Source organism: Gopherus evgoodei, chromosome 8 (genome assembly GCF_007399415.2).
Source record: "Gopherus evgoodei ecotype Sinaloan lineage chromosome 8, rGopEvg1_v1.p, whole genome shotgun sequence".
Classification (NCBI taxonomy): domain Eukaryota; kingdom Metazoa; phylum Chordata; order Testudines; family Testudinidae; genus Gopherus; species Gopherus evgoodei.
In genome coordinates, this window is record NC_044329.1 from 34,257,934 (window position 1) to 34,276,335 (window position 18,402).

At 39.3% G+C, this 18,402-nt stretch overlaps 1 protein-coding gene across 9 annotated transcripts in view; it reads right to left on the bottom strand.

The window, feature by feature from the left end:
• Positions 1 to 18,402, bottom strand: part of FBXW11 (F-box and WD repeat domain containing 11) — a 127,810-nt gene that overhangs the window by 36,384 nt on the left and 73,024 nt on the right. The window lies entirely within an intron of this gene.

Genomic DNA, 18,402 nt, shown 5'->3' on the forward strand with positions numbered 1-18,402 from the left:
AAATCAAACTTGATATGTTTTTCTTAGGTTATTAATACTTTATTTTCAACTGCACTGAAAATTAAGCTTACGAGTTAGATAAGAAAATACAACTACCAGTAAGGAAGCACTGAATTCAAACTGACACAAGGAGCAACATTTTGAACAAGTTAATAATTCTTTATTTCTAACATCTTTTGCATACCAGAATTCCACTCTATGAAAGCTGGGCTACGAAAGTAAACCAGAATTCACCACCGTGCATTAATAGCACAACAATTATTCTGCAGCTCTTTTTCTGCTCCATATTAATTCCACCACAGATGCAGGGAAGGAATGCTGAACTCTTTCAGAATATTAGAGTTTGCTAAATGACAACACAAATGAAACACTTCATATTTCACTTCTCTTACCAGTCTTCCTTTTTGTGATTAACTCCTACCCTGATAATGTACAGTAAATGAACACAGTATATGATCAGATTCCTCTTGAGCAAATGCTCCATATCCTTGTGAGACGGTCAGGAGAGGTATTGAAAAGGATGCTGTAGAACAGTGTTTCTCAAATGTGGTCACCATGGCCATCAGGGGTTTTTCTTGTGGCTAAAGCCTCTTGGGCAGTGATTGGGTAGGAGGGGGGAGCAGCAAAGCATTCACCCCTTCCTGGGGGCCACCGGTAGGGGTTGGGCCCTGTCCCCCTCTGGAGCTACAAACACAAGAGGAGCAGACAGCCAGCATAAGTTCTCTCCTTTCCCAGAGGCAGTGGGGTTCAGGCTTCTAGCTTCAGCCCTGGGGCGTTGGGCAGCAGACTCTGGCCATGGGGCTTTGGGTTCCAGCCACAGAGCTTCAGGCTCCATCCACCAGTCACAGGGCTTTGGGCTCTGGCCCCAGGCTCAACTCCCCTGCCCCCCATCACCCATGGCCCCCCTTCTCCAGCCCTCCATTGCCCCTGGCCCCTGCTGCCTCACTACCCACCTCTCTATTCAGAGCTTAATTTATCACCTGGCTTGCCAGGGCTGATTAAGTCTGCTGTGAAAAGCAATATTTAAAAAAATCTACAAATATCAGTTTTCACAGGAGCAGACTTACTAGCTAGCAAGTCAAAAAAAGAAAACCACCCAAAATAAACAAAAAAGAGAAGAACGTGCAAAGCACCTTCTTTTGTTTAAATTCTATTTAGGTCCAGTAAAGAATAGAGAAAACTGTACATTATTTTTATTACCGAGTCTGAAAAAAAAACCTACATAAATTACAATTATTTGTACATGTGCACATTTATTTGTTTTTCCTAAAGTAAATTAAGTATTTTAGGAAAAATTGTCAGCGCAGTCACCAGTAAGAGTTGGTGGCCGCACTCTTAAGGCCACCAAAAAATTTCTTGTTCAAACCCCTGTGAAAACAGTTCTCACAAGGGTTCTCCACCTCACAAGAGTTCTCCACTTTCTAATGTCAAGGTTAAATACCTCTTCCATTAAGCTGTTACCACAACCTGAGAACATGCTGCAAGACCACTCCTGAACTTACTTCAGAAGCTAAGAGTTCTTAACTGTATACTAAAGAAAGCACACACTTTAGCCTTGTCTTCACTACTGCGCTGCAGTGGCGCTGATGTACTGTGTCCAGTTCTGGGCATGACACTTTAGGAAAGATGTGGATAAATTGGAGAGCATCCATAAGAGGAGTAACAAAAATGGTAAAAGGTTTGGAAAACCTGACCTATGAGGAAAAGTTACAAAAAAACTGGGTGTGTTTAATGTTGAGGAAAGGCGGTATTGAGGGGAACTTATAAGTCTTCAGATTTGTTAAGAAAGAGGATGGTGATAAATTGTTCTGCATGTCCACTGAAGGTAGGACAAGTAGTAATACATTTTAGATATTAGGAAAAACTTTAAGGTGAAGGATAGTTAAACTTCCTTATTAGGCTTCCAAGGGAGGTTGTAGAATCCCCTCACTGCAAGTTTTTAAGAGCAGGTTGGACAAACACATGCCAAGAATGGTCCAGGGCTACAAGTCTTGCCTCAGCTCAGGAGGCTGGACTTGAGCTGTCTGTCCCTTCCAGCCGTACATTTCTCTGATTCTATAATTTAGAGAGAAGAATTTGGAAAACCCTAATTTGACTTGGTAGCTGCAAAATCTGTATCATCATCTTTAGAAAGTGCTTTGTTATTGATTATTGATTGCATGGATATCATTTAAAACTGCTCAACAACCATTTCTTCTGCAATTTCCTCTCTTCTCTTCAGCATTCATTAATTTCCACAGGGCTTGTCCAACTAATATACGGTTCAGTGAAAGACTCTCCACAGAAACATTCTTAAATAGATCTCTTCTTAAATTAATACTGTTTTCATTGCTAGGTTTAAACTAGGCCATCAAGAGGTACAGTAGCAAGTGAAAAAAGTTGTCACCCAGAAGCTTTTACACTTAGTATATGTCAAGGATTTCTTTGCCATCTGCTACAATTTGACATATACTATCTGCTAAAACTAAGGTATTTCTAGTGGAATTCTCTGACTAATGCTATTTTTAATATGGCAAAAATCCAGGCTCTTTGAATTCAGTAATGGACTTAACAGTGATTTCCCAGCGTACGATGATGGACCTCGCTCAGCAGGCCTTTTCACCAACCCACCAATGAAGCTTAAGTGTTCTGAAAGTTAGATCCTAATTCTTTTAAAGGCTAATCTGAATATATAGCCCTGACCTGCTGTCTACATTGTTTCTACTTTTGTTCAACTTTAAATGAGCTCAATCTGCTTACTAGCTAGTACTCTTGATATAAATTAATATTTAGGCTAAAGATAAGGTGCATAAGGGGAATGCATGCAGCACCCCATACAAATAATCAAATACACTGATGTATTGGAAAACCTTTGCGTGCATCTCCACTGACTTCAGTGGAGTTGCATGTATCACTGACATTACCCAAAACATCTAAAAGTTTAACATTCTAGTCCAGCTGTAGAATAAAGATTACCTTATCTGTTGGGTTCTGTTATGAGGGAACATGGTACAGAACAATAACCGGCATCTGCCTGAGCAGGTGGGCTAGATTCTGGATATGTGTGTGTTTGGACTTGGGCTAGAGAACGTAGTTGATCGACAAGCTGTATCCAAGCAGTGGTCTAAAAATGCAGCCATTTCAATATGCCTCTTCCAGTAATCAGAGTTAGAAGCTAGAAATTAATGTTCTCAGAATATAATTACATCTGCTGCAGAGTGCATGACAGTAGCAAGTGTAATTAGAAAACAACGACCTGAAAGAATGTCTTCTCTCAATTTCTGAATAAACGCATTAACTTCCCTGGTCAAGCCAATTTTTGAGTAACTGATCTGGAAACTTGTAACTCTAGGGAACAGACTGAGAAATATTTTCTTGATACGGCTTCTGGCATCTCTTGCAACCAAAGAAGGGAGCTCTACCAATGAGCTCTCATTTGGTATCACTTTGCTTTACTTGTGAGTCTCTTTTGACTCCATTGTCATAAAAATGGCATTGCTAAAGTCTCTCTTTGGGCCCAGAAGTTTAGGTTTGTCAGAATCTGATGGAAAAGGATACGACTTAATCACAGATTCTGAGACTGTAATGGGCCCAGTGACTTCTTTGGGTTCATCTCCTGCTGGAGTGGCTGAGGCCAGGGCTAGAGCTCCCCTCTCCCTCACTGCTCACAGCTGTGGGCTGGTGCCAGAGCTGTGTTGTGTGTACTTCCCCTCCCTCTCCGGCTGGGACCTGGGCCCAGAGCTGTTCTTCCCTACTTCCCCAATGGCCAGAGCTGTCTCCCACAGCAGCCATGGCTGGAGTTGGAGCAGTCCTCCTCTGCCCCAGTAGGAACGGTCAGTCATGTGTCATTCTCTCCCCCCACCCCCGCACTTGGGCTCTCAGTCAGGGCCCCCCCGACAGTTATTTTTTAGTAAAAGTCACGGACAGGTTGCCGGCTTCCATGAACTTTTATTTATTGCCTGTAACCTGTCTGTGACTTTAACTAAAAATAACTGACAAAATCATAACCTTACTAATGGAGTACCATTTTTGCCATCAGGAGCACTGGTGCAAGCTTATTGAACTCTCTCTGAAGAGATGATGCTGGAATAGTATCTGTTCTCTCTGTGTAGTTAGAGATATTTAAATTGCAATATTATGCTGCCTTTATAAATCCAAGGAAAGAGGGTTACCCAGTTCTGGGATCTATGATACAGTAGCTAAAGCAAAATGATTCTCTGGTGACATCCTGTGGATAGTTACCTGTATCCTTGGAAACAGGATGCTCAAGTTTCTCAACTGGTTCTCAAACTAAACGATCACATTCCTCAACATTGCATTTATTTTTGGTCCAATTAATCTTACTGCAGCATTCGAGTTTACTTAGTCTTAAGAACATGGACTGCTTTTGCGTTTGGTCTAGCTGTAAAGATTTCTTATAAATATTGGTTTTAGTGTAAATTATTCAATATTTGCTTTAAGATGACAGGTTCTAGACAATGAACCATGAGCCGTTATAATTGTCTTGTATTTAAAAATGTCATTCAAATAACTAATACTAATAACGACTAATAATAATACTAATACCAATAACTACTACTAATACTAATAACGTCATTCAAATAACTAATACTCAATTACCTTTTCTTAATTTACAAAGGGCTTGTCTATACTACCGCTTAAGTCGATGTAACTTACATAGCTTGGGGGGTGGTTTTTTCATCCACTAGGTCAGTAAGCCCTTTAGGTCAGAAGGCAATTAGGTGGGTTTGGCATGGATTTGTTCTTGACAAATCCATGCTGGCTATGCCTTATAACCCTATTAGCCTCTTGGCGCTTACAAATTGATTGTTTAATAATTTGTTCCAATATCCTTCCAGGTATTGAAGTTCCATTGACCAGTATGTAATTCCCTAGTTCGCCTTTGTTCTCCTTTAAAACAGGTACTATGTTTGCCCTGCATAAAATAAATGCTAAAACTTCCAAGATTGCTTCAGCTTGTTCCTTAAGTACCCTGCTGACTTGAATACATGTAACTTATCTAAATATTCTTCAACCTGGTCTTTCCCTATTTTAGTTTTCAATTCTTCCCCCTGGTTGTTAATATTAATTGTGTTGAGTATCTAGACACCATTAACCTTTTTATTGAAGACTGATGCAAGAGAGGTATTAAATATCTTAGCCATCTTCATGTCATCAGTTATTAGCTCTCCTTCCCTGCTAAGTAAACGACCTACACTTTCCCTCATCTTTCTCTTGCTCCTCATGTATTTAAAGAATCTTTTATGTCCCTTGCGAGGTGTAACTCATTTTGTGCCGTAGCCTGAATTTGTCACTATATGCTTGTGCTATTCTTTGTACTCCTCAGCAATTCATTCACTTTTCCACATTTTGTAGAATTCCTTTTTGATTTTCAGATCATTAAAGAATTCCTGATGCAGCCATACTGGCCTTTTACCATTTGTCCTCTCTCCTATATCACCAAGTTCAAACAAACAAGTCTTTCAGTCAGAAGTTCCCAACTTTCATTGCCTCCAAAATGGCAATTCCCTTTCTGATTATGGATCTTCACTGATCAATTATCAGGACTTCACCAATAGCATCTGCTATGTCAGCATATTTACGTAGACATTTGACGTGCTTGATATAACATGATCATTATGGTAAACCTGTTCTTCTAACCTGCACCTGTCCCACTAATTCTAGTACATATTGCAATTCTAATTTTCTAAATCCTGCTTTTTTTTTTTTAAGGACAATTTTGCCAAAAGACAGTTCTCTCATTTGATTGTGCTCTTATTTCATTAGGTTTTTTTGTTTTTTGGGTTTTTTTTTGAGAAAATTCAATTTTAAAATAACTGATTTGATATAGTAAAATCAAATGTAGTAATTTGTGGAAAACAATAAGAATACCTTCACAGGCTAAAAATAAGGAAGGCAATAAAGCTGTATTGACTGGACTGTTTTCAGATTTTGATGCTGTGGGAGGTGTAGGAGGAAAGGGGAAATACACCCGTATCTTAGAAGGGAAACATTTAATATAGCTGTAATTTTTTTTTCCCCCTCAAGATTTCAGTAGAAAACTGCTAGTTAAACATCGCTACTTAAGACAACTTTTTAACAAGCTCAAATCAATAGCCTTAACAGTATTTATACAGAACAACTATGTCTAATGTCCAATAAATTAATTAAATGCCATATTCTCAACACAGGATACTAACCATCCCCAACACATAAGACAAGCAAATCAACATTTGACAAAGGAAAAATAAGATCCTTTTTACATTAGCATTAATAGCTCCCAAAGTGAATGGAGCACTGGATTTGGCAATTAATCCTTTTACATCGATACTGTAACAAAGGGACTATTGGGTAAACAAAAAGTTCCCAAGCTCCCACTCCACTGTATCGTTTTCATCTCAAAAGCCTCTAAACAGGCCCTGTTCCTGGTCTCCCACACCAATCTGCTCTCTAAATTATTTGCTTAGTTTTCTCTACCCCTGTAATTCTACAAAAATACAGGATAAAGACGTTAACGCACCTAACAGTGTTGGTATTTAGATAAATGGGTAGGTAAGCAACAAATCCACATACAATTAAAAAGGTGACATAGCTCTGTTTAGCTGATAATTTAGTTGTATCATACCCTGCAACAATACTAAATACAAAAACTTTGGGATTAACTGTAAAAACTGAAGTCTACAGAACATTCTTTGCAGTAGATCACAAAGTGTATAACCTAGTGTTCTGAAGGAACTAAACTTAAATTAATGCTAAAGTACATTAAACTGCTGGACCAGAAGGTAATCTTGCCTATAGAAGTCATTTTTTAAATGAGCTAAATGATTCTGGTGTCCACATAATTAGCTTTTTACAGCATCAGCAGATCTGCAAATTCTGAATTTGTCAATCTGTACTTTCAAAACTCCAGTTATTTCCCAATGTAAACTATAGAAATGTTATCTTTCCTTTCTACCATAAGGGTACTTTCTACCGACTGCAGCTTGCACAAGAACAGAGGCACTGGAGCTGTCTGCAGACTCAGGAAAAAGATAATGCATCAGTTACACTAGGTTTACAGTGGAAGGCTATCGTCACAACCACAAGAACTAGAACTTTTTTAAAAATGAAAGCTTAGATTCTGCAAAAGTTGATGCCTGAGAAAGTTTCCTTCTTGTCACTGACAAGTGGATTTTCCAAACCCTGGTTAATAAAGCTTACCGCAAAAGCTAAATGCTCCCTTTACCATTACAACCCCTCACTCTCAATCACGCAGCAATGATACTGCACTCACCTACGAGAACAATTACTAACAGGTGAGTAAATAGAAAATCATGCAAGGCTGCTAAACATGTCTAGGATGCAGTGCTGGCTCCAGCTTTTTTGCCGCCTCAAGCGGTGGGGGGAAAAAAAAAAAAAGAAAAAACTCGATCGAGCTGTCAGTGAAGTGCCACTGAGGAGCAAGACAGCGAGTGAAGGATCCGCCTCCGAAGTGCCGCCGATCCAGAATAGGCCGATTGGGCTGCTGCTGAAGTACCGCCACTGCTATGGACGTGTGCCGCCCCCAGAGCGGATGCAGTGCAGCCCCTTTCCATTAGCTGCCCCAAGCACCTGCTTCCTTCGCTGGTGCCTGGAGCCAGCCCTGCTAGGATGCATAGTCCAGGTGATCAATGATTACCAGGTAAGAACAAGAGATTGAAATAAGTTAAAGGGGACACTACTGGTTTAGCGGTGAAACAGGCACATTTTTAAAATTACAATTTTGCCCCGCAGAACCCCACTTGTTTTGACTTCAACTCTTACAGTGGGGGGAGTCTGTAATCAAATCTACATGCAAGCAGGAACAGATATGGATCAGAGTTTCTCTCCTGACTGAATGTTTAAGAAAAGGCAATACTTTGTAAGTTAACACAATAAAAAGGTAAAAGGTTTACATATGTTCCATTTGAACACTGCATTTTTCTCTTTGAGATGCAGGGGTGTTAGTAACTTTATGATTAACCTTAAACTAATGCATAATTGAAGTTAATCCAGCAATTATTCAACTATATACCGCAGACATACTGCAGACATTGATCTACTTTACATTTTTGAGCAATGTAATCAAGTGCTAGTCTTTCAAAAATGGCATGAAATGCATCTTCCTTCAGAATGTCAAACGTAGAGAAATAATTCCAAATGGAAAAAAGTGACAGGGCATATTACGAAAGTTCTTATTAAGTTAGCATAAAAGCTAAATCTTATAAATTTATCTCTTACTGCCATCTCCTGGTAATAAACGAAATAATTATTCCCTCTAAAATAAACTGGAATATTTGCCTTTGTTATTTTATGTTCTGTAGAGCTATAGTTAACTGTTTTAGCTACTGAAATAAATTACATTTTAATAGCATGAGCTCAGCAAATGTGAAAATGTTTTATTACTAGTTCAATGTGCTTATACTATCATGTACAGGAAAACACTGAATAAATGCAAGTATGAATTAATTTTGAAGCCCCTTCTATAGTTAAGGGGCCAGTGCCACTTTTGTTGTTTTCTCAATGGCACAAATATTTTAAAACTGAGCTTGAACAAACTCAGACTTTTCCAAAAGGAAAAAACACTGTTTTCAAAATCAGTTAAGGCTGTTCAATGCCAACAATGGACTTATCACTCAAAAACTCAAAAGCATATAAAAACCAAAAGCCTCATAGATTTTACGCTGCCCACATAAACATCCAGTATAAAAACTCATCTGAGAAAAATCTATATTTAAAGTGTATTAAACTGTTAATGAATCTCATATGTAGCATGTGCATATGTAATTTATATATAGATTCATAGATTTAGGACTGGAAGGGACCTCGAGAGGTCATCGAGTCCAGTCCCCTGACCTCATGGCAGGACCAAATACTGTCTAGACCATCCCTGAAAGACATTTATCTAACCTACTCTTAAAATAGCTCCAGAGATGGAGATTCTATAACCTCCCTAGCCAATTTAATCCAGCGTTTAAGCACCCTGACAGGAACTTTTTTCTAACATTCAGCCTAAACCTCCCTTGCTGCAGTTTAAGCCCATTGCTTCTTGTTCTATCCTTACAGGCTAAGATGAACAAGTTTTCTCCCTCCTCCTCATGACACCCTTTTAGATAACTGAAAACTGCTATCATGTCCCCTCTCAGTCTTCACTTTTCCAAACTAAACAAACCCAATTCTTTCAGTCTTCCTTCATGGGTCATGTTCTCTAGACCATTAATCATTCTTGTTGCTCTTCTCTGGACCCTCTCCAATTTCTCCACATCTTTCTTGAAATGCGGTGCCCAGAACTGGACACAATACTCCAGCGGAGGCCTAACCAGCAGCAGAGTAGAGCAGAAGAATGACTTCTCGTGTCTTGCTCACAACACACCTGTTAATGCATTCCAGAATCATGTTTGCTTTTTTTGCAACAGCATCACACTGTTGACGCATATTTAGCTTGTGGTTCACTACAACCCCTAAAATCCCTTTCTTATAAGAATATAAGAATGACCATACTGGGCCAGACCAATGGTCCATCTGGCCCGGTATCCTGTCTTCCAGTAGTGAGTAGTGCCAGATGCTTCAGAGGGAATGGACAGAACAGGGAAATTTATTGAGTGATCCATCTCATCATCCAGTACCAGTTTCTAACAGTCGGAAGTTTAGAGACACCCAGAGAATGGGGTTGCGAAAGCATGTCAGGTTCTGAAAGCATATGCTTTCAGACAAGTGTATTGGGTTTAAATTTTGAGGTTAAAGATGGAATAGCATTTTGATCATAGGTAAGTTTGTTATGCAGTGATGAAATATGCATTTCCTTGTACTTTATTGGAACACGTTTATTTATATTCATTATTTAGGTAGACATTTGTGACGTCTTTAGACATTTCTTCCTTTTAATCACTTGGGGTTTTTAAGTGATGTCATATTTACATTATATTCAGCAATGTTAACTTTTTAAAAACAATGTTTTTGGTTTTGCAATTTCTTCTAATTGGATTTTCTTGTGAAAGCAAGACTTCTTAAAAAATAATTCAGTGATGAATAGATCATTAGATTATTAAATCAGAGTGAAGTGAGCTGATGAAACTAACAGCAGTAAGGAAATCATCTTTCCATCTCAACATCCATCTCTCCATTTTTAATGTGTCAACTTGAATGATGGAAACTAATGTCTAGTTTTCAAATAATGGTGATTAAAAAAAAAATGAACCTTTGAAAATTGTCACTTGTAAAAGTCACTGTCCAAAGCTACTTAACGTTTCAAATTTGGTAGAGTAATAAGATTTCAGTGGATAGAAAAAACAATCATTAAGCTTCATAAAAAAGTCTCCTTCCTGAAATTTTAAATCTTAAACTCAAAAATGCTTAAATTATACAAAAGTTTCAACACATTCCACTTGTCAAAGGAATATAACCCTAAAAATCAGACAGCCTGATATATCTTGACTTTAGCAAAGCTTTTGATACGATCTCCCACAGCTTTCTTGCAAGCAAGTTAAAGAAGTATGGATTGGATGAATGGACTATAAGGTGAACAGAAAGCTGGCTAGATTGTTGGGTTCAATGGGTAGTGATCAATGGCTCGATGTCTAGTTGGCAGCCGGTATCAAGCGGAGCCGGTTTTGTTCAACATCTTTATTTATGACAGGATGAACTGCACCATCAGCAAGTTCACAGATGACACTAAACTGGGAGGAGAGGTAGATATGCTGGAAGGTAGGGATAGGGTCCAGAGTGACCTAGACAAACTGGAGGATTGGGCCAAAAGAAATCTGATGAGATTCAACAAGGACAAATGCAGAGTCCTGCACTTAGGATAGAAGAATCCCATGCGCTGCTACAGGCTGGGGACTGACTGGCTAAGTGGCAGTTCTGTAGAAAAGGACCTGGGGATTACAGTGGACTAAAAGCTGGATATGAGTTAGCAGTGTGCCCTTGTTGCCAAGAAGGCCAACAGCATATTGGGCTGTATTAGTAGGAGCATTGCCAGCAGATCCAAGGAAGTGATTATTCCCCTCTATTTGGCACTGGTGAGGCCACACCTGGAGTATTGTGTCAAGTTTTGGTCCCCCTTCTGAAAAAGGGATGTAAACAAATTGGAGAGAGTCCAGCGGAGGGCAACAAAAATGATTAGGGGACTAGGGCAAATGACTTACAAGGAGAGGCTGAGGGAATTGGGGTTATTTAGTCTGCAGAAGAGAAGAGTGAGGGGGATTTGATAGCAGCCTTCAATCACCTGAAGGTGGGTTCCAAAGAGGATGGAGGTAGGCTCTTCTCAGTGGTGGCAGATGACAGAACAAGCAGCAATGGTCTCAAGTTGAAGTGAGGGATGTCTAGGTTGGATATTAGGAAACACTATTTCACTAGCAGGATGGTAAAGCACTGGAATGGGTTACCTAGGGAGGTGGTGGAATCTTAATCCTTAGAGGTTTTTAAGGCCTGGCTTGACAAAGCCCTGGCTGGGATGATTCAGTTGGTGCTGGTCCTGCTTTGAACAGGGGATTGGACTAGATGACCTCCTGAGGTTTCTTCCAGTCCTAATTATTTTAAATTTTGAACTACAAAGAAAAACCAACAATCAGCCTTTTGATGGAACCTCTGGCTGCAATCTGGGCATGGGTGCACCACCAAGTTGGTGTTATCTTCTGCAACATCCAAGTTCCATTTTAAACAAATAAGTTTCTAGCCATTATAGCTTAGAGAACTTTCATACACGAATTGATTGTAAATAGTTGCAGTGATGTCACCCCAAGCCCACAATATTTCCTATACTGCAAAATGAACACTCAGGAGATGATGCTCTTGCATACAGCGTGCAATCCTACCACCACTGAAGTCAGGCAAAAGACTTATTTATCTCAATAGAAGCAGGATCCAAACTATCTATAAAATTATAATATTTTAATCCAATCATAACTTTAGACAACATGAGTTTTCATGAAGATTTGACTACACAGAGTTTGAAGGGGCAGTAACAAGTTATTTTGCAGCTAAGACACAAATGTTAGATAGTTATTATTTAACAAATGACTAACTTGTACTTGAAAACACAGCTGGTTAATTTTATTCAGACTTAACAAGAATTCTCTTTTGCTTGAAGAGTAGTTGTGGTATTAATTAGATGAGAACTATTTTTCAATCCAAAGTTGAAGTTAAAATAAGGTGTTATAACGGAAGCTAGATCCAACCAACTATCATCTCTTCAATAGCAGAATTAAGACACTGATGCATCTTTCACGGTCCATTAATCCACGTCAGGTGACTGACAGCACACGGCTGCAACACACCAGAGGTGTGTATTAACAGACCAATACCAATAAAAGAGTGTTGTGTCCTATGGATCTACTATTAAACTAGTTATAAATAAGAGTTTACTGATTAACTGTCACTGATGTTACAATTAAACTAAATTAACTCATATTAAGAAAAAATGCTCCTTTTTAAGAAGGGGAAAAAAACTGCAGTATTTCTTCGGTGTTATCGAAACACATCAAGCTTTCACTCTGGGAGGCCACCTGTAGAGTCTAATTACTCTGAAATGTTTTGCTCAGTATGCCTTCCTGATTCTACAATTTTCTATTTTCTTCATCATAAATGTGATGCCCACATTTACTTATATCAAATAAAACTAGAAATGTGCACTTTATCCAAATGAATTCAGCAGTAACATGTCCAATGCCTAGCTACAATGACAACCCATTTATAAGTACACCTCTACCCTGATATAACACTGTACTCGGGAGTCAAAAAATCTTACTGCATTATAGGTGAAACCATGGAATATTGAACTTGCTTTGATCCGCCGGAGTGCACAGCTCCGCCCCCATGGGGTGCTGCTTTACTGCATTCTATCCAAATTCATGTTATAATTGGGTTGCGTTATATCCGGGTAGAGGTGTACCTCAAACACCAAGCAGGAATCTCTCACTCAACTCATTTAAAAAAAAAAATGTAGTTTAGATCCAGAACAACATCAAAAGGCTACAAATACACATTTTACACTTCATGTCTGTTTATATATTAAAAAAACACACTTGGAACTGAAAGAAGCCATAAACTAAACATTTTCCTTAATAAGCATGTCTAGGATTTATTAGTATACTTTTCAGAGAAACAAAATAATATAACATCAACCCCCTCAGAGTGTGTTCTGGTAGTTTTAAATAAAACAGTGAAAAGGTACAGCTGCTGGTGGTTATAGGTACCAGATGAAGGGCTGGTTTAATTTCAATAATAAATTAAAACAATTAAAATCCAGAGAGATTTCAAAGCTCAATGCGTAAATATCACTTTGTATGAAAATGAAATCCAAATGCAGGATGTCAATTCCATGCAACTGACTGAAGTTGGATATGAAACAGTAGCTTAGATCATGAGACTGAACAGATTTTTGTTATTTTAGAAACAAATTTCAAAGAACTTTGGCAGGATTTTACTTGCTCAATACAGTGTACAGCTTTTTTACATACAAAACAGTTGCAGAAGGGACCTTATTTTTCTAGGCAAAGGCAATATAAGATATTATTACAAAGGTCGAAGTTGCAAGCTGACTAAAAAAATCTGATTTGCATAAGAACATGCAAAGTATTGTAAAATTCATTTAACTTTCATTTAACCTTTATTAATTAAGGCACAAAGGTGAAATCAATTACTCTTACAACTAAATTACCTTTTATTATGAATTAATGTCTACTTAGTACAAATAATATTTGACATACTAAAACAAACATGGTCAGCATATTTAGAAGAATCCAAAGCTTTTCTTAATCAGTCTGAAAAGTGTAAAAGGCAAGTTACATGGTATTTGCAACAAAACCTATTTGACAGTCTCTGGCAATCACCTTTGTGAAGTAGTAAAGATTTGCCTTTAGTTTGAAAGATATACCATTTTCCCTTTAATAACAGTACTTACTAACCACAACCTAACCCTGTAAGAACAAACCCTGTAGACTAAACATTCTACCACTGCTTTTTGAAAAGCATACCATAATTATCACTTTTTCCACTGAAGAGAAAGGAAGCCAGAGACCACAAACATTTTCCATTTTCCTTGCATTCGCACAGGTGTAAAATTCAGAATAGACAGTACTAAGCAAATACTACTTAAACTTCTCCCTCTGAAGTCTGAAAAAGGGAGCTTAATTCTTTCAGACAAGTTATTTTCAAAAACAGGTAATTTTTAAGAGTTATCTTTTAACATAGTTTTAGCCAAATATGGTATTAATTTAAAACAGCTCAGAGCAAGCTGCCTGGAACTTTTATATGTGAGTTATTCATGCACTACATACTTAACTACATGTTTTCCTGATATTTCTAAATTTTCATCACTGAAGCAGCAGCACCACACATCAATCTCCATGCCCTAATCACTCTTCACAGCGAAATTCATCAAACCTTAACACAGTTTAGTTAAGATCCAGAAAGTAAAACTAGCACTTCTAGTTTAACTGCACGATCCTGTTGGACGAAATGCACATCCTTCAAGAGACAAAAGGTATACTTCAGACAGATCACTCTGTGCACCTGAATACAAATGAAATTTAAGACAACCTCAAAGTACTAAAAAGCCACTCTGCATCCAGCAGGGGTTGTGACACACCAGCCTCTTCACAACAATGAAACTACAACAAATCTTCAGTTCTACAGAAAGGTGGGTGGGAGATGGATAATCTTTTTGGATGTGTATTTTAAGCAGAACAATTAAAAGTAATTGTCTTTTCTTTAAAAACTTTCAACAAATGACAAAGCTCTAATGATTTCTCTATGAAACCACATGCAACATCAATGAGAAACTGCAAGCAGTATGAAGTGTAAACAGTGTATTTTTACAAACCATGGTACGAAAAGATTTGTGCGGAGGGAGCTGAAGTATGATTGTAGTAAATTTACTTTACATCAGAGTGGATGAAATGTATTTACATTCCCTGGATGAAAATAGATTAGATTGTTGCCATAGCTAAGACAGGCATGCAAGTATGAAAAAGTATCAGCAGGATCTAATGCCACCTGAAGTGGTGATCACAGCACTCAACAGCTTAGCATAAAGTTGGAGCCTGAAGCTCACTGAAAGCTTGTCACCGTATCACCTCGAAAAATGGTATTTCATGTCCAAAAACTGAGTTCACAACCACAATGGCCAAAATGTTGCTTCTATAAGCTTTGTAAAGATTCCATCATCCCATTACAGATAGGTTTGTTTAGATTTTTTAATTAACTAAACCTTTTGATATATTCATGCAAGGATAAGAGGACACTCAGTGAAGGATGCAGTGTAGTTGTAGCAGTGTCAGTCTCAGGATATGAGACACTCACGATGGAAGTAATATCTTTTATTGGATCAACTTTTGACAGAGACCTGAAGAAGAGCTCTGTGTGACTCAAAAGCTTCTCTTTCTCTCACCAACAAAAGTTGATCCAATAAAAGATATTACCTCACTCAGTGAAGGAATCTAACAGGATAAGAGGTGAGGAATGTATTCAAGCAGTTTATTGGGGGCATGTAAAGTTATCCATTCATTTCCACTCGAATGTGTACATTTCACTTATAGACTCCTGTGCAGCAAGAACTCAAGATCTCAGAAACAAGCCTATCAGCTTTTAGTCTCTCGGAAGCCATGCCAATAGAGAGAGCAATTCCAGGCTGGAATGTAGAAAAGTTCCCCAGTTCTGTGTGATCAAATATGCCTACACACGCATCTTGGTCAGCAGGAGACTAATGAGACTGCAGAACCCTTGTCTTCTGCTCAGTTTAGTCAGGACTCTTATAACCAGAAGTAACGAAGCAAGTGCATATGAGCTTCCCTCCCCAGTGGATAGAGGTGTTTCTTGTCACTGCAGGACACCTGTAGTGAGTCCCCCATGTGACAATATAGCTCATTTATAAAACATAAAAAGTAGTTTCATGGGGTTTTATGCAATCTCCCCTTCCTCTATGGGTACTTCCTCGTAAAATGAGAAAATAGGGAAAAAGTTAAATACTAATTTGAATGTTACTTTTGCTAGCGTTCCCCCGCCACTCTTTCAAAGCAAGTTCTGTGAACTATCTGAGCCACCATCTGACCCCTACTGATCTTTCAGTAGCGGTTTGTCAACCAGTAGTCAATTTGTAGATAAGAAAGTGAGTTAAATTCGGAATACTGAGCAGCTCCCAATTAAGAGACTAAAATGGCCACAATGCAGCTTGGCTCCTCAGGGCGAGGGGGCAGTTTAAAACTGCCACTTTCAACCTCTCATTCCTCCAACTCCAGCCACTCACTTCCCCACACATCTTTTCATATCTATCCATTGAGGGGGAATTATCTTTTATAAATCACAACTGAGTTTTAAGAATTACAAATATTTTAATTCAACAGTGCAGGTCATGGCCCGCACTCTCTTCCACGCTTTTACCCATTAAAATACTAAAGGATGATTTGTGGAAAGTAATCCAGATTAGGGCACAATGTATTTGTTTAAAAACTCAAAAATTACTTTAGTTTCTTCAATATTATTTTCTATTTTTCCAATCTTGATCAGAGAGAACGCAGCTAAGGAAGGGATGGGCAAACTACAGCCCAGGGGCCGCATCTGGTCCTCTATAAGTTTTAATCCGGCCCTTGAGCTCCTGCCAGGGATCAGGGTCAGGGGCTTGCCCCGCTCCACGCGGCTCCTAGAAGCAATGGCATGTCTCCACTCTGGTTCCGACGGATAGGGGCAGCCAGAGGGCTCAGAACACTGCCCTTCCCCCTCCCCTCAAGTGCCGCCCCTGAACCTCCCATTGGCCAGAAACTGCAGCCAATGGGAGCTGCAGGGGCAACACCTGCGGATGGGGCAGCACGCAAAGCTGTCTGGCCTCGCCCCTGCATAGGAGCTGGAGGGGAGACATGCCGCTGCTTCTGGAAGCTGCTTGAGGTAAGCGCCGCCCAGAGCCTGCACCCCTGACTCAATCCTGCGCCCCTACCCCAGCCCTGATCCTCCTCCTGCCCTCCGAACCCCTTGGTCCCAGTCCGGAGCACCCTCCTGCATGCCCAACCCCTCATCCCCAGCCCCACCCCAGAGCCGTCACTCCCTCCCACACCCCAACCCCCAATTTCGTGATCATTCATGGCCCGCCATACAATTTCCATACCCAGGTGTAGCCCTCGGGCCAAAAAGTTTGCCAGCCCCTGAGCTAAGGAGCTACTGAGACCTGCCCACAGCCCGTGATAACCAAACAGTTAACATCTCTTGAGAGTGAACAAGCAACTCTGGTTTTGACTGAAAAGGTGATTTCAAATAGGGCTATTTTTAACATTTTATTTTTAAAGAGAATCACCTTTTCAGTCAAAACCAAGGGTAGTTTGAGCTTTCCCACCAGTTTTACTTTGTACAATTGGTACCTACTTCCCATTTAGTAACATTCAGTTCCGGATGACTAAAACTTAGTTTTTATGGTAAGCATTTTCTAAACTCTGCCAAAATCTTCCCCCCCCCACCCCAAAAGTTACTGTACTGTAAGGGCTTATACAGTGTTTCAGTTCAAGAACACCCGAGCAGAAAAGGGAGGAAAAGCAGTTGTAGATAAAAAATTGAGAGGGGAGACTGATCACAGGTTTAGGTAGCCTCTGCAGTTAGCAGCTGTAGAATTTTTAATATGCCTTCTTAAATCTCTACCCACTACAGTTTAACATTTCTGCATTTGCCCACTAAATATAATGGATATAGTGATAGATAAGCAACAAGGTGCCAACTGTACATCACTGTGACTTGCAGCCTGGCTCAGATTTCAAACAGGCACAAACAGCCAGCTGAAATCACAGAATCATAGGACTGGAAGGGACCTTGAGAGGTCATCTAATCCAGTCCCCTGCACTCATGGCAGGACTAAGTATTTTCTAGACCATCCCTGACAGGTGTATGTCTAACCTGCTCTTAAAAACCTCCAATAATGGAGATTCCACAACCTTGCTAGGCAATTTGGTCCAGTGCTTAACCATCCTGACAGTTAGGGAAAATCTTCCCAACATCCAACCTAAACGTCCCTTGCTGCAATTTAAACCCATTGCTTTTTGTCCTATCTTCAGAAGTTAGGAAGAATTTTTCTCCCTCTTCCTTGTAACAACCTTTTATGTACTTGAAAACTGATGTCCCCTTAGTTTTTCAGACTAAATGTATATGCCTAGTGATTTTCTAATGGCAGTTGGAGCACAATGAATTTCTACATTCTATTGCTAGATGATGCAAGATGTCTCCTTGAGCCAACAGCTTTATAATTTTGAAATGGGAGAATTTCTAACTTGGTCACATCCAAGAGCTGAGATAGGTTATGATGGGTATCTTTACAGAAAACAAATATTGAGTGACAAGTAGAGGTAAAAACTCTTTGGGGGATTCTGAAAATATATCCATATGTAACATGATAAACCAAATGTTCCTTAACCTTATTTGTAATATGTCTGGTAAGCGTTCTAGTATAGATAT